This window comes from Rhodamnia argentea, chromosome 8 (assembly GCF_020921035.1).
Source record: "Rhodamnia argentea isolate NSW1041297 chromosome 8, ASM2092103v1, whole genome shotgun sequence".
In the NCBI taxonomy this organism is placed as follows: domain Eukaryota; kingdom Viridiplantae; phylum Streptophyta; class Magnoliopsida; order Myrtales; family Myrtaceae; genus Rhodamnia; species Rhodamnia argentea.
The window spans coordinates 22,938,235-22,952,088 of record NC_063157.1 but is presented as its reverse complement, the minus strand read 5'-3'; the positions used below and the strand labels follow the sequence as shown (position 1 = coordinate 22,952,088).

The 13,854-nt window shown below is 41.1% G+C and overlaps 1 pseudogene; it reads left to right on the top strand.

The window, feature by feature from the left end:
- The first annotated feature begins 1,142 nt into the window (after window positions 1–1,142).
- On the top strand, window positions 1,143–2,982 carry LOC125316320 (annotated as a pseudogene).
- The last annotated feature ends 10,872 nt before the right edge of the window (window positions 2,983–13,854 follow it).

The window sequence follows — 13,854 nt, the reverse complement described above, 5'->3', positions numbered from 1 at the left end:
ATGTATCTATACGTGTCTTTTCATGTACCTAGGGTATGTCGAGAGTCATGTTTTTAAGCCTATATATAGGTGAATCTTGTAATTGTTTCCGTAAAGTGAAAGTAAGGTGAATATAGTAAATTATAGAGTCCATCCATCTCCTCCCTTGAAAACTTCTCTTGTGTGAAGAGAATCTTTCACCTTCGATAGTCTTCGATCATCTTGAGGATCGAGACGTGCTTCGCGACTACGAGTTTCAACGTTTGGTATCAGAGCACGGTTGTCGGGGACCGTGAATCAAGTCTTCCGGAGCGTGGTTCGTGAAGACAATAGTCGAGGACCGTTGTTCATGTGCAAGCGGTTGAGGACCGGAGTACGTCAAAGTTACGCTAGAGCACGATCGGGGACTGTGATCAATTGATCGGGACCAAGCCGGGCATTTTTCACCAATCGGATGGCGGGCGTATCAAGTTCGACGAATGGTATTGCGAAGCTCAACAATTCCAATTATAATAATTGGAGTACTCACATGTAGTTTTATTTGCGGGGCCAAGATTTGTGGGATATTGTTGGCGGCAAGAACACCACGACACCCACAAACGATGGTGAGTCGAGAAGATGTAACATCAAAGCGAGTAAGGCTCTTTACGCTCTTGTTGTGACCGTTGAAGATGACCTGTTGCGGCATATAAAGAGTGCGCAGACTCCCAAGGAGGCATGGGATAACTTGGCGGCGTTGTTCGCAAGGTCGAATGATGCCAAGTTGCAAAGGTTGGAGAACGAGCCATTATCGATGTCACAAAAAAATATGATGGTGAGTCAGCATTTCTCCAAAGTTAAGTCTATTTGTGACAAAATTTCGAAGTTGGATTCGAATAATGCCATCTCCGAAACGAGAATGAGAAGGATTATTATTCACGGTTAAAGCCGGAGTATAATGGTATTGTTATGGCTACTCGTGGATGGGCAACTCAACCGACGTTGACCGAACCGAAGAATATTCTGGCCAACCAAGAAACTTAAGATAATCAAATGTCTAAACTTTCGATTAAGAGTCTCCTGGACATGCGAACACGTTTTCTTGCGAAAGGCACCTGCGAACACGTTTTCTTGCTTGTTTTCTCCGAGCAAGAGAGGCGGATATAGAGTTCCGAACTGCTCCGATGGAGGCCTTCCAAACTGCGACGAACAGAGCCCAGATAGTAGAAAGATCCGTCCCTGTTGCCATCCTACCGGAACTAGAGACACCCGGGGGTTCCCTTTTCTTGAGTAACCTCGATCAATTGTTTGTTGTTATGGTGCCGGTGGTTTATTTCTTTGACAGTAGCGATGCCAACACGGTAGATGTGCTTAAGCGAGCTTTGTCCAAAGTTTTGGTTCCTTACTATCCGGTTGCGGGGAGATTAGCTAAAAACTCTCAAGGAAAGTTCACTGTTGATTGTGGGAAGAAGTTAGAGTGCCATTTGTGGAGGCATTGGCCAATTTCAACTTCGAACGTCCGGGCGATATGCACCTTATCGATCCCGATGTTTCACGAAAGCTTATTTATACATATCCTATTGAAACTAAGCTAGAAGATGCAGCCCTTTTAACAAGACAAGTTAAGAACAATCTCTCTTTCCTTTTCTGGTTATGCTTAACACTTCCGTATTTTACTAGAAGTAACTTCTCTAGTGTGGTTAGCAACTTTTGACGTAGAAGTTCGAACCATCAACATACTGGTAACTAGTATTTTCTCAATGTGGTAAGTTTTCTATTTCCGGTAAGCTAATAACTAGCAATTTATTTACAATCAAGACAAAATGGGCATAGTTTTCTATATACCATGATAACTTTCAATGTACATTATGATTACTGGATTTTATTTCGGGATACTAAATTAAACAGGTAACGAAGTTTAGATGCGGAGGTTTCACCGTAGGGATCCTATGGAATCACTACATCTTCGATGGTGTCTCGGTAATGAATTTTGTGAACTCATGGGCTGAATTAGCAAGAGGCAAACCCGTATCTATCATCCCCAGCCATGAAAGAATTCTTCTGAAGTCAAGGGTTCCTCCTCAAATTACCGCCGCCTATGAGGCCTTTATTCCCGTCACTAATGTGTCAAACTTGATGGGGTTATACAAGGAAGAGCAAATTGTGCGTAGATTCCACTTCAACAATGAGAAGTTGGCGATCCTTAAAAAAAATGGCAACAGCCGATGGACAGGTAAATGTCGTCTCTTCTTTAATATCAGCTAAACTTTGTCTTGGGATAAATGATTGGTGGCGCTTCATACACACACATAAAGTGCAAGATTTTCTTGAGTAACATTTCAGTTGTTGCCAAAAGTTCTTTCCTAAAGAATTTATGGGTGGCTGAAAGAATTGAAAATGTTCTTGATTCTCAATGCGAACAACAGGCAACGGGCAGCATGTCCAGCTTCATAGCGCTTGCCGCCCTTCCGTGGCGAGCTCGAAGCATGGCACCGAAGATGAAACCGCATCAACTGTCAAAGCTAGCGTTTGCGGTTGACTAGAGAGCTATGCTGAAAGTGCCCAGTTACTTCGGGAATGTTGTGGCCAGAGCTTGCTATCTCCGCCCTGCGGGGGAGTTGATCAATCAGCCAATCTCCTCCACCGCGGGGAGAGTAAAGAAGGCGATGGAGAGGGTGGATGAGGAGTATGTGCGGTCGTGGATAGACTCCTTTGAAATGTATGGAATGGATGCTTTCTCATTGAGTTTGCTAGTGTTGACTTCATGGCAAAGGTTAGATTATGGCTCCACGAACTTTGGATGGGGAAACCCGAGGCAATTTGGCTGTGGTCCCCGGCCGGAGAACATTTGTGTGGTTTTTCCAAAAGGGAGTGGGAGGAAGGGCATCGTGCTGATGTTGAGTTTGCCACTTTCGACCATGAACACCTTCGAGAAGCTGCTCGAATTCTCAACTTGCGAACCGTAAACTCCTTCCTTGAGATCTAGAGCTCGTATGTGATCGGAATGATGCTCGACCAAAATAAGTCACAATCTTTCTTTTTCTTTAATCAGCCAACTCCGATTTTCTCTTGGTTTGTCGGAGTTATTACTCGGTTGGAATCCGAGCATCTTATTGCCTTTTCATATTTCTTCCTTGTCCTTGTGTAAGATCTTTTTCTTTTTTTGGTCCAAATTTTGTGTAAGATCAATCACAATGATCTTTGCCTTCTCATATTTCTTCAATTCCCAATATTAGAAAGTTTAGGACCGAATTAGCAAAAATATAATGTGTTTTGGACTTTTTGAATAATTTTTCCGAGATGAGTTCGGCTAGCATAAAAATTCTTCAAAAAAACCTAAAAATTTTGGGGAAATCACATAAATGGTTATTGAACTTTGGCCCAATGTGCAATGTGATCCATAAACTTTTAATTTGATCAATATGGTCCGTGAACTTTAGCCCAATATGTAATGTGGTCCTTGAACTTTCAATTTGTTCAATGTCGTCCTCGAACTTTTGGAACATATTCAACTTAATACATGAATTACAAGAAGATGTTCAAAGTCGTCTCTCAACTTGAATTAATGGAAGGACTATATAGAACATCTTCTATAATTCGTGGACTAAGTTGAGCATGTTTCAAAAGTTTAGGGACTATATTGGCCAAATTAAAAGTTCAAGGATCATATTGTTCTTTGGATCAAAGTTCATGGACTGTTTGTGTCATTGTCCCAAAATTTTATCATCCGGATTTCACTCTAAATTCTACAAGCCTTTTGGTTCGACTTATTCACAAAGCCTATGTCCACTCTACGGACAAACAATCACAAGTGAGGCTGGGTTGCACTAGTAATCTGCCTCGCAAGTTGTGCTTGTGCATTTGCATAGATGATATGCCGGTCCCGCAACTACCGTCATTATTGTATGAATGACCATTAGTTATTCCCTTAATCAAATGATTTGATGGAACACAGTGTGAATTGATTAAGATCCCGAAAATCAAATGGCTAATAACTTCGTAAAGGGTCGATACATACACACACACGGGCTGGCCGAAAGTTAAAGGTGCAACCTTCAGTTATAATCCTCCTCTTCTTTAACTTTGGGCAATGCCCGATTTTGCTAGGGTTGGGGACTGACCGTGTTGTTGGGAGGCCCGAACACGCTGGCGCCGCATCCAATGGAGCCGTTCGCGGGAAAACAGATCACCGGCTCGGTCTTCGGTGGCTTCAAAGGAAAGACCCAAATCCCTCGTTTCGCCAAAGAATGCATGCCCGGGGTAAAGCCTGCTATTAATTCTATTTTTCACCCCTGTTTTTGCATGTACAAAAAAGATAATGCGGGATTAATTTAAATTATAAAAATTAAAATGATTAGATCACAAAAGTCGGATGATGGTCTGATTTGAAGAGGGGGAGGAAGGGGGGAACAATTTTTTGCGGGCGGTGAACTTGGACGAGTTCATAAAGGCATGAACTCCCGTTCGAGAAGATCAACGAAGCATTTCAGCTGCTCAAGGAGGGAAAATCAAATGGCTAATAACTTCGAAAAGGGTTGATATACACACACATTGACACAATTAAAAGGTTTAGGACTAAATTGGTAAGTTATCAAAATGTTTAAGATTAAAATGGCATGAAAAATTTAAAATTGAATTGAATGCCGCAAAAGAGGTTTATGACTTTTGGTCAATTTTTCCCCAACTTATTAGTATCTCTAAATCCGTCATCCCCCGACATGCCGGTGGGGAAGGGTCGCTATAGTCAATAGTTACTCAGCACAAGTGTACAGACGTCATCTTCACAATAAAGAACTATGATTTGTTGTTTCATACGAATTTAAATAAAATTGTGTTAAAGAAAGAATACTTAAATAAATCGCGATATATCAATGAATTGAACTTGATTAGGTGTCACATGAATTAAATCGAGCAACTTATCCCCGTGCAACGCAAGGCCATTTTCTTGTAATTGACAGAATTGCGCATCCCCGGCAGGGTTATACGATTAAGATTGTTTAGTGTCATGCCCCGACTCTCAAGCCCGCGACATCCCTACCAAATCGCCACGAGGTCACGAAGGATAATGTTCTAGGCGCGTTATCAACCTATCCACTATATACACATGCAGATTACTCCCAAACAACATATAAACAACTAAGGATAGTATAGCAGGAGATATACCAAGAAAAATAACCAAAAAGTAACATATACGATTACAAGATAGCAGATGAGTCTTAACCTTACTGAGCTACAAAAATATATATAACCCCATACTTCGGGGCGGCTCACTAAAACCTCAAAAGGTTACTAGGTCGGATAAGGTTAACTTCTCATCTACTTCAAAAGACTACCCTCATAACCTGTCTTTGTTATCCGCAAAGTTCCATCACTTGGGACCCGAAAGTGGTTCCCACAACGGGGTGAGACATAAATCTCGCTAAATCAAGCCTAAGCTCGGTTAGGACACCGATTCACCTATAACATCCTAAACACAAGGATTATAAAAACCACGATATAAACATATATCCAGCAATCATATCACATGGCAATAATCATCCACATGCATACTTACCAAACCTTGACCACACATAATGCAATGCTTGACTCAACTCAACAATCACATCAAACAACCAACTGAACAAAGCATCACACTCACAAGTATGCACTGGACACCACACAAGTCCATTTATTAACGATGATCGTGCCCTTGGAGCCACAATGATGAGGATCCACGCGATCGGCGTGATCGACTCTCTCAATTAATATGATCTCGCACTTTTCGGGCGGGACCGGGCTACGTTCCTTTTCCCTCTCGGCAAATGCTACTACAAACAGTGTATCCAGTGCACCCCGCACGGCACGGCAAGTAGGCATCCCTATACGGGGCTTCGGTCCATCACAAGCTGCGACCGGCATCCGATAATCCCTTAAAACCGTACGTACTATACGGGGCATGAATTATCGTGCTTCTGGCAAGTCGTGTGGTTCCATAAAAATGGTACGGTGTGTACTATGTATACAAGACGAACTTGTCGGGAAAACCCATCATCGTTCCTTCATATGACCATACAACACACCCGACACATCAATCAATTTATTCTCTTTGATTTAGGCCGGATGCTCACACAAATGTGCTCAAAGACTCGGCCCAATGCCATTTTCATGCTAAAATATGTCTTTGATCTTGCACACGGTCATATGCATATGCAGACTACCACATGGACGCCGCAAAGACACACGGAACAATTAACTCTCAAACGAACACCAATTCACTCAACGAGCATTCGGGGCACTCAAATCAACATTTCAACAAGGCGATCCGCCCAAACAAGGTCATCAATTCAATTAGGCCACATAAAGGTTTAATTTCATGCTAGAGTCATTAATTAGCCAATTTGATTTATAGTCGCCAATCGATCGCTCGTCATTAACCTATCGCTCGCTCGCAATCAAATCACAACATACGATCAAATTTATCTAACAACAATTAGCAACAGACAATTCTAATTTAATCGATTATGGCCATTTATCCTAAACCGGGTTTCTAACTAATCCGACCATAATCAAATCTACCTTAATGCCCTATCAACTAGCTAACTAATCCTAGGCACAATTAGCGCCCTAACCAAGGATTAGGGTCAACTCACCAAAAATGGTGGTCGAGGTCGAGTTGGGCATGATTTTCGTGGCCGGGGCCGAAAATCACTATTCACGCGCGAAAAATACTGTTCACGTCGAAAACATTGTTCCGGCGACATCATTCCGGCGACACTGTTCACGACCGAAACAGTGACGAGTTCGGCAGTGAAATCGCTGCAAACGACAGCAGCTCGACGACCGGAGGTCCATCAAACGGCGGAGGCTGGAAAAACAGAATCAACATAGGTAAAAACAGGGGAAACCGGGATGAATTGAGGGAAACTCGACCTCACGGGCTGAGGCGAGGCTGAGGAAGGCTAGGGGACTCATCTACAGGTCAAGGACAACCTTCGGAACCAGCTGGGGGCAACGGATGGCGGTCGGAGGTGGCCGAACAGCGGCTGTATAGAACCGCGCAGAAAACAGGGGAAACGGGTGCGAAATAGGGGAGGTCCGATCGGGGCTCAAATCAGGCTCTACGGGCGGCAATCGGCTTTCGGCGACTTCGTGGAACAACTAAGGGTCGAGGGCGACAGCTTGGGGTGGTTGGCGGGCGGTGGATGCGGCTGAATCGCGGCGGAGAGCGGCGAAACAACAAATCGGCGCAAAACAGGGTAGGTGAACCGAGGGGGCTGTTTTGGGGCTGTTCGCGGCTTCCGGGGCGGCGTGCGGTGATGGGATGGTGTCCGGAGGTCGAGGGGAAGATGGTGTGGTGGTGGGTGGTGGTCGGAAGGGGCTCGGGATAGCCGGAGTAGCTCGGGCACTCCTTGGACGTAAAACAGAGCAGTCCGGCGTCGGGGCTGTTCTGGGCTTTCCGGCGAGTCTATGGCTGCCGGAGGTGGAGGCAGTGAGGTGGCGGAGGAGGCTGGTGGTCGGAGGAAGTGGCTGGAGGTGGTGGTGGCGCAAAACAGCCAAGGGAGGAGGAGTTGTGCATGGTGGGGAGCCGTTCTCGCGCAAAACAGAGGAGGGAGAGAGAGCAACGAGAGAGAGAGAGAGAGAGAGAGAGAGAGAGAGAGAAGAGGGAGGAGAGAGAGAAGTACCGGTGATTTGGGGAGGAACCGTTGACTTTAGAACGGTTCTATCGTGACAAGGGATGATGGATAAAGGTCTACCTCTTGCGATTTCGGCCCTTGAGTTCATAAAATTCACTACAGATGTACCATCGCAAATGCAATGATTACATGAGATCCCTATAGTGAAACCTCCACATCCGAACTTTGATAGCTGTTTAATTTGTCCCCAGATTAGTAGTAACTTCAAATAAAATAAAACCAATTTAATTTACTTGACTAAATTCTTGCATGGCGGTTTTCGATGGATGGTGTGTATTTACCTTGCATCAATTTGAAACATTATCTGTTATGCCTCAAGTTAAATCTTTTGGGGCCCAATGAATTCAGCAATGGTAGCTAGAGATGGATTCAAAGTGGATGGACCTAGTTTATGTAATCATGTCTTAAACTTTTTATCAAAGGGACCCTAGCAAGACGTGACTAATGAAATTTCTTACTGTTGACACCTCAATTTTGATTTTTAGAAAATCATTTATTTAAGCATAAAATGAGAATTAGTTATAATTCTCGAAAAAATGACTTTTCATGCATTGCATATTTATACATGTCATTTGCATTTAAGGTCAGAGGTGAGTCAACCGAGCTTAATTTTGACAAACGGTTGAATCGAACTTGGTCCGACAAATTGCGACCAAGGCATGGAGAGTGTACCGAATTTTTATGGGTCAATTGGATCTATTTCAAAAGCTCATTTCAGTCTGCTCGAGCCAAATTGTTTAATAAATGCTTTTTATTAACTGTCAACATTCGAAAAGGCCTTGATTAAATATGAAAATTTGAAACAAGCCCACTCGTTCATTTAAAAATTTGACCATGAGCTAAGATTTGGAGGTGCCGAATTTTATATGGGCATGGAACTTTGATTTAATCTCAAAATCAGCCTTTTTTGTTTATGGGAGGGCCTTAGCTAGTTAGGCATGTCTGCTAATTAAGGTCCAATTGAAGTCACAAACCCATGAGGAGGACCAAAATTCGGCCATCATCACCCTTATTTTCTCTTGGTCGAAGATCCTAGGAGTCGTAGGGGATTAGATCTCTTCCAACTTAAAAAATTTCAAGAGTTTGATCAATCCCGGGAACCTATCTAGCTAGAGTTGTAGTAGATGTGGACTCTTGCGATCCAATGGCTAATGACAAGTCCTACTCTAGCTAGGATTTGCAATCCAATGGTCTCGATTAATTCCTACTCCTACTAGGATTGTCGGACTAAAGTTCTATATATACAACCCTTGAAGCAAGCTATGTTTTTTTTTTTAACGGCAATACTAAAAAATTTCTGCACACATAAAGGGGGTTTCACGTGAGAATAAGGAAGGGGTGAAAGCTTCGGCCAAGAAGCTCTCGTGCGATCCAGGATTGTGCTGCAAATCTATACTGGTTTCGCATCGCAACATCGTTGCCGACTCTCCGACCCACGAGCTGTTCTTCCTCGACGAAGCAGTCCTTCAGTGCCCAACAAATAAACATCGGGATCTTGTCGCTTTCCAGAGATTTTTGCTCATGTCCCACAACGAGCCGTTGGCGTTTTACTGCAGATGTCCACTATCACAATTATTCCATGCGTATGAAGGTGTCCTTGTCTCCTTGAAGTCCATGGTGAAGAAAGCAACTGGAGTTCCTTCTTATCAAGCTTGAATTTTTTTTGGTTTTGTCTTCTTTTGTTTCTTTCTTGGCGTAATCCTCACCAGTCCATCTTGAAGATTCATATTCGGGACATAATTTTCACTCAAGTTCGAGAAAGAGAGGAGAGTGCAAAGCTCGCAACCAAGGTAAATCACCTAACTTGGATATTATGATAATTTGTTTGCGAATTTTGATTGATTGAGTCGTTTGTCCTGAATTGATGCTCGCGTTATCATAAAATTGCTTGTCCCAGTTAATTCTGAATTGGTTTGCATGATTCGAAAGTTAATCGGATAATTTTGAGCTTGGACAAAATAACACTCAATTAGAAAGATGCATTGCGTTCTTCCGAAATTTGTGAGTAAATTGCCAGATTTGATATGCTCATAGATTGGATTGAGATTTATGCTAGTCTTTTGAAATCTCCATGCGATAGAGCTCCTCATCCAAAAGGAAATAGAATTTTGACACATTAGGCAAGATAATCTCTTTGAAATCCTCGAGGATAGTCTCATGATTTTCAAAAATTTTTAGATAACTCTCTAATAGATCTTGTCTTATTGACTTTGTGGATAATTGTATATATCTTGAGCATATCTTTGGACTTGTGGCATATCTTTGGATATTTTCGACCATATCAGATAAGTCTATATATTTGAATTAAATATATCTTTTAAGATTTGGAGAATTATCTGGATACACTTCAAAATTTTAAGAGATAAATTTTCCTAAAATTGAAAGATATGAATATCCTTTGTGGATAGGGGGCCTATCCCCTTTAAAATTTCGGCACCTACCCTTAGTTGGCCAAACATCATTTTTTTTGAATACTTTATTCTAATTCAAATATTTTTATAATCTACCTTGAGTATAATACATGCTCCCATGTGCCTTGTCCCTCGGAATATGTGCATTGTGGATGACTATCTGACTTTACCCCCGAAGTACGACGTCATCCGCACAATGAAATTGTCTAACCTATCCCACAACTTTGGGACCGGACTGACAAATTTCATAATTAACAAATTCACTATCTGATCCCACCCCCGAGGTACGACGTGAATAAACCATCTTCTGACCCCACCTCCCGGGTACGAAGCGAATTCATTGGAAAAATTCAGATTATAAGGTGTATTATGCTCAAGGTTTATTATATTTTTATTTGATTCATTTTTTTCATTAAAAAAATCATAAAAATCATAAAAAAATCATCATGTCTTGGCTTTAAATGAATTTTTTCGGAATTACATCTTAAGAAGACTCTTAATATAAATTGGATTTTGATTAATCAATTTGTGTTAATTGTTGGACTAAAAATCATAAAACCGAAAATTCATTAAAGGGTTATAACATTTCATGTGCATTTCACATAGTCAAATTCGTCATATATGTCATTCATGCATTTTCATGTCTTAAATATAATCCATATTGCATGCCATGTAATTCAAAGTTCGTGTTCACTTTGCATCAAATTCAACTTTTCCAAAAGTCATTCATGCAATTTTTTTTATACTACATGTAAATAAATCATCTTGCATGTCATATAGGTTAGTTTTTATGTTGCACATCATGTAGTTAGAATTCACTTTCCTTTATATGCATCGAAATACATTTTCTCAAAATCACTCATCACTCATTTCATATAGTTGCATAGCATTCATCTAATCAAGAAAACCCAAAAATAAATTGCACCTAAATTCATTCATTGAAATCAATTGGAATTGCCAATCAAGAAAATTTTCACAAGAATGGTACCGAAAGGGTGTTAATTGAAAAATTAACATAATCAAGTCCCCGAACCTAAATCTCTGGTTAGCAGAAAATAAAGTATTCTCCTATACTTTATTTAGGTATCTAATCTACCTTCCGAAAAAGATTAGTGGCGGCTCCGAAGATCGAAAACATTTTGATTGAAATCATGTGAACCTAAATTGCGAATTGGTAGAGCTTGGGAGAGCTCGGGCTAGGTTAATTAATTCATTTAATTAATTTGGTAATCTATTAACCCGGAATTCAATCACGAATTTTAGGTCGTGACACTTACTTGGAAGATAAAATCCGTGAGGTATTTTATTGGTAATAAGGCGAAATCGATTGTTACTATCTATAAGAAGTCGTAACATCTATAGGGAATTGCAAGCTAGTTCTAAGACTTGACACTTAGAATAGTATAAAGAAATCACAGGAACTTCATCTTGATTGTAAATAAATTGCTGGTTATTGTTTTACCAGAGAGAGAAAAAGTACCACATTGTAGAAAAAAACTAGTTTATACTTCAATGTTTTTATGTAAAAAGTAGCTGGCGACAGGGAAGTAACTTTCACAAAAATTGACTAGTCAAAGTTTCTCTGTTGATTATAATAGAAAGCTGTTTCGATTAAAGAAAGTCCCATTGAAACTACTTGTTATAAATAAGTCGACACTTACTATTGCTATATGATGAACTTCATTAAGTAAATTGAGAAAAAGCGTCAACCATTAGCAGAAGAGGAAGAAAGAGATTGCTCTTAACCTGTGCTGTTAAAAGGGGTGCAACTTCCGACGTATTTTCAGCACGATCTCCATAAACAAGTTTTCGCAGAACATTACGATCGAGAAACCGCATGTCACCCAGATCCTTGATGTCGCAATTGGCCGATGCCTCCACAAATGGCACTCCTAACTTCTTCTCGCAATCAACGGTCAACTTCCCTTGCGAGTTTCTAGCTAATCTCCCCGCCAGCGGATAGTAATGAACCAAAACTCTGGACAAAGCTTTCTTTGTCGAAAGAATAAACCGCTGGCAGGTAAAAAAGAGACATTTGATCAAGGCTAATTAAGAAAAGGAAACCCCCGGGTGTTTCTTGCTCTGGCAAGACAGCAATAGGGACGGTTCTTTCTACTATCAGAGCATTGATCGTCGTTGTTTGGAAGGCCTCCATCGGAGAAGTGCGAAACTCTATATCCTGCTCTCTTGCTCGGCTGAGGAAAATGGTGGCTGAGAAAAAAGGATCACAGGCGAATTCATACGGACGTCATTAACACCATGTGCAAGCAAACTGTAATCGAAGAAAACTTACATGCAGATGGAAATGGAATCATTTCTGCCAGATCACATGTTTGTAAGAAAAGAAGAGAGAGTACGGAGGTCTCCTTGGAGGCGCAGAACTTGATTTAGAAATTAGACAAGCAAGTACTAAAGCGAGAAAGCCAGCCTTGGAGATCTCATTGCTTGTCGACCGACCAAGAGAGGTACGAAGGCACATTTCTCCATCGCTCTAGTGGGAGGTACCAAACTTCAGTGGTGGGTTTAATAACCTAAATGACCAGTCCTATCTCAATCCCTTCCCCTCTGTTCCATAATACCACACCCTCCCTTGTCCCTTTCCAACATCCTCAAACCTAATTCCCTTCCTCTATTGACCTTATTATCTTCCTCATGAACCACGGCAGGTATCCCAATTATTGAGATGAACATGTGAGTTGTGTTATAGAAGTCCCATGGTGGAAAATTGGTGTGATATGAAGTAGTTAATATGCCTTAATTGATCCACAACTTATTGGCTTAAACTTTTGAGTGAACGTAAATTCAATTAGATATATTGACGAGTTCGGGCTTTGGGCTCTCTCATGGCGATCTCCTGGGTGAAGGTATTGGACTTCTGATGTATGCTCCCAATAAATGATATTAGAGCCGATGGTTAATTAGTGCTCACCCCCAATCTGTTTAGGTATTTGGTGAATATCGCAATGAAGGAATTTGGTGACCAACCTAATTTCTAGGCGGTGGGGTTTTATTATAGCAACGCGATCTCGATGGCAGCCTTCATGATTCGATTTAAGGTGAGCGTTAGAGATTCAAGTTGAGATAAGTTGATGTAGAAGAATACCTGAATTAAGGGAGGAAGGTAAACGTAACACCGAGCTTACATATAAGGTCAAGATTGTTCAAATGTATGTGTGAGTTGTATTAGAGAAGTCCCGCGTCGGTGAATTTGTGTGGTGTGGAGTAGTTAATATACCATAATTGACTCATAACTCATTGCTTAAGCTTTTTAATGAAAGTGGTTCTAAATAGATATGCTGATAAGTTCGAACTTAGGCTCTATTTTGGCGATCTCCCCCGGTGAAAGTATCGAGCTTTTACTTCGCGCTTCTAACAATAATGCCGATACATCCTCCTACCAAGTGAGCCACGTTAGAGATGACATATACAAAATGGCTAGGGGGATGATATGGTTTTGAGGAATCTGAAATGACATTAGTAAATATTACAATCAAGCGACATGAAGACTCAAACATGGTCTGTTCCATTCACGGTGGAAAATTCAATGCGAAAGTTTAAGTGATCCGGGTAAAGGAAGGTTATGCTTATAAGATTCATTAATATACCTTGCATGCAAGTGAAACGGGATACACCTCCCCTACGTGTCTGGTCAAACGTAGGAGTGCAATGAAAAGGTTTAAAGAGAGATTAGGTAAAAAGTACCAAAAAAGTCACAAACATATTACATTAGTACTAATTTAGTCTTAAATTTTTTAACTTGACCAATTTAGTCATACATATTTTCATCTTTCGCCAATTAAATCCATCTTACC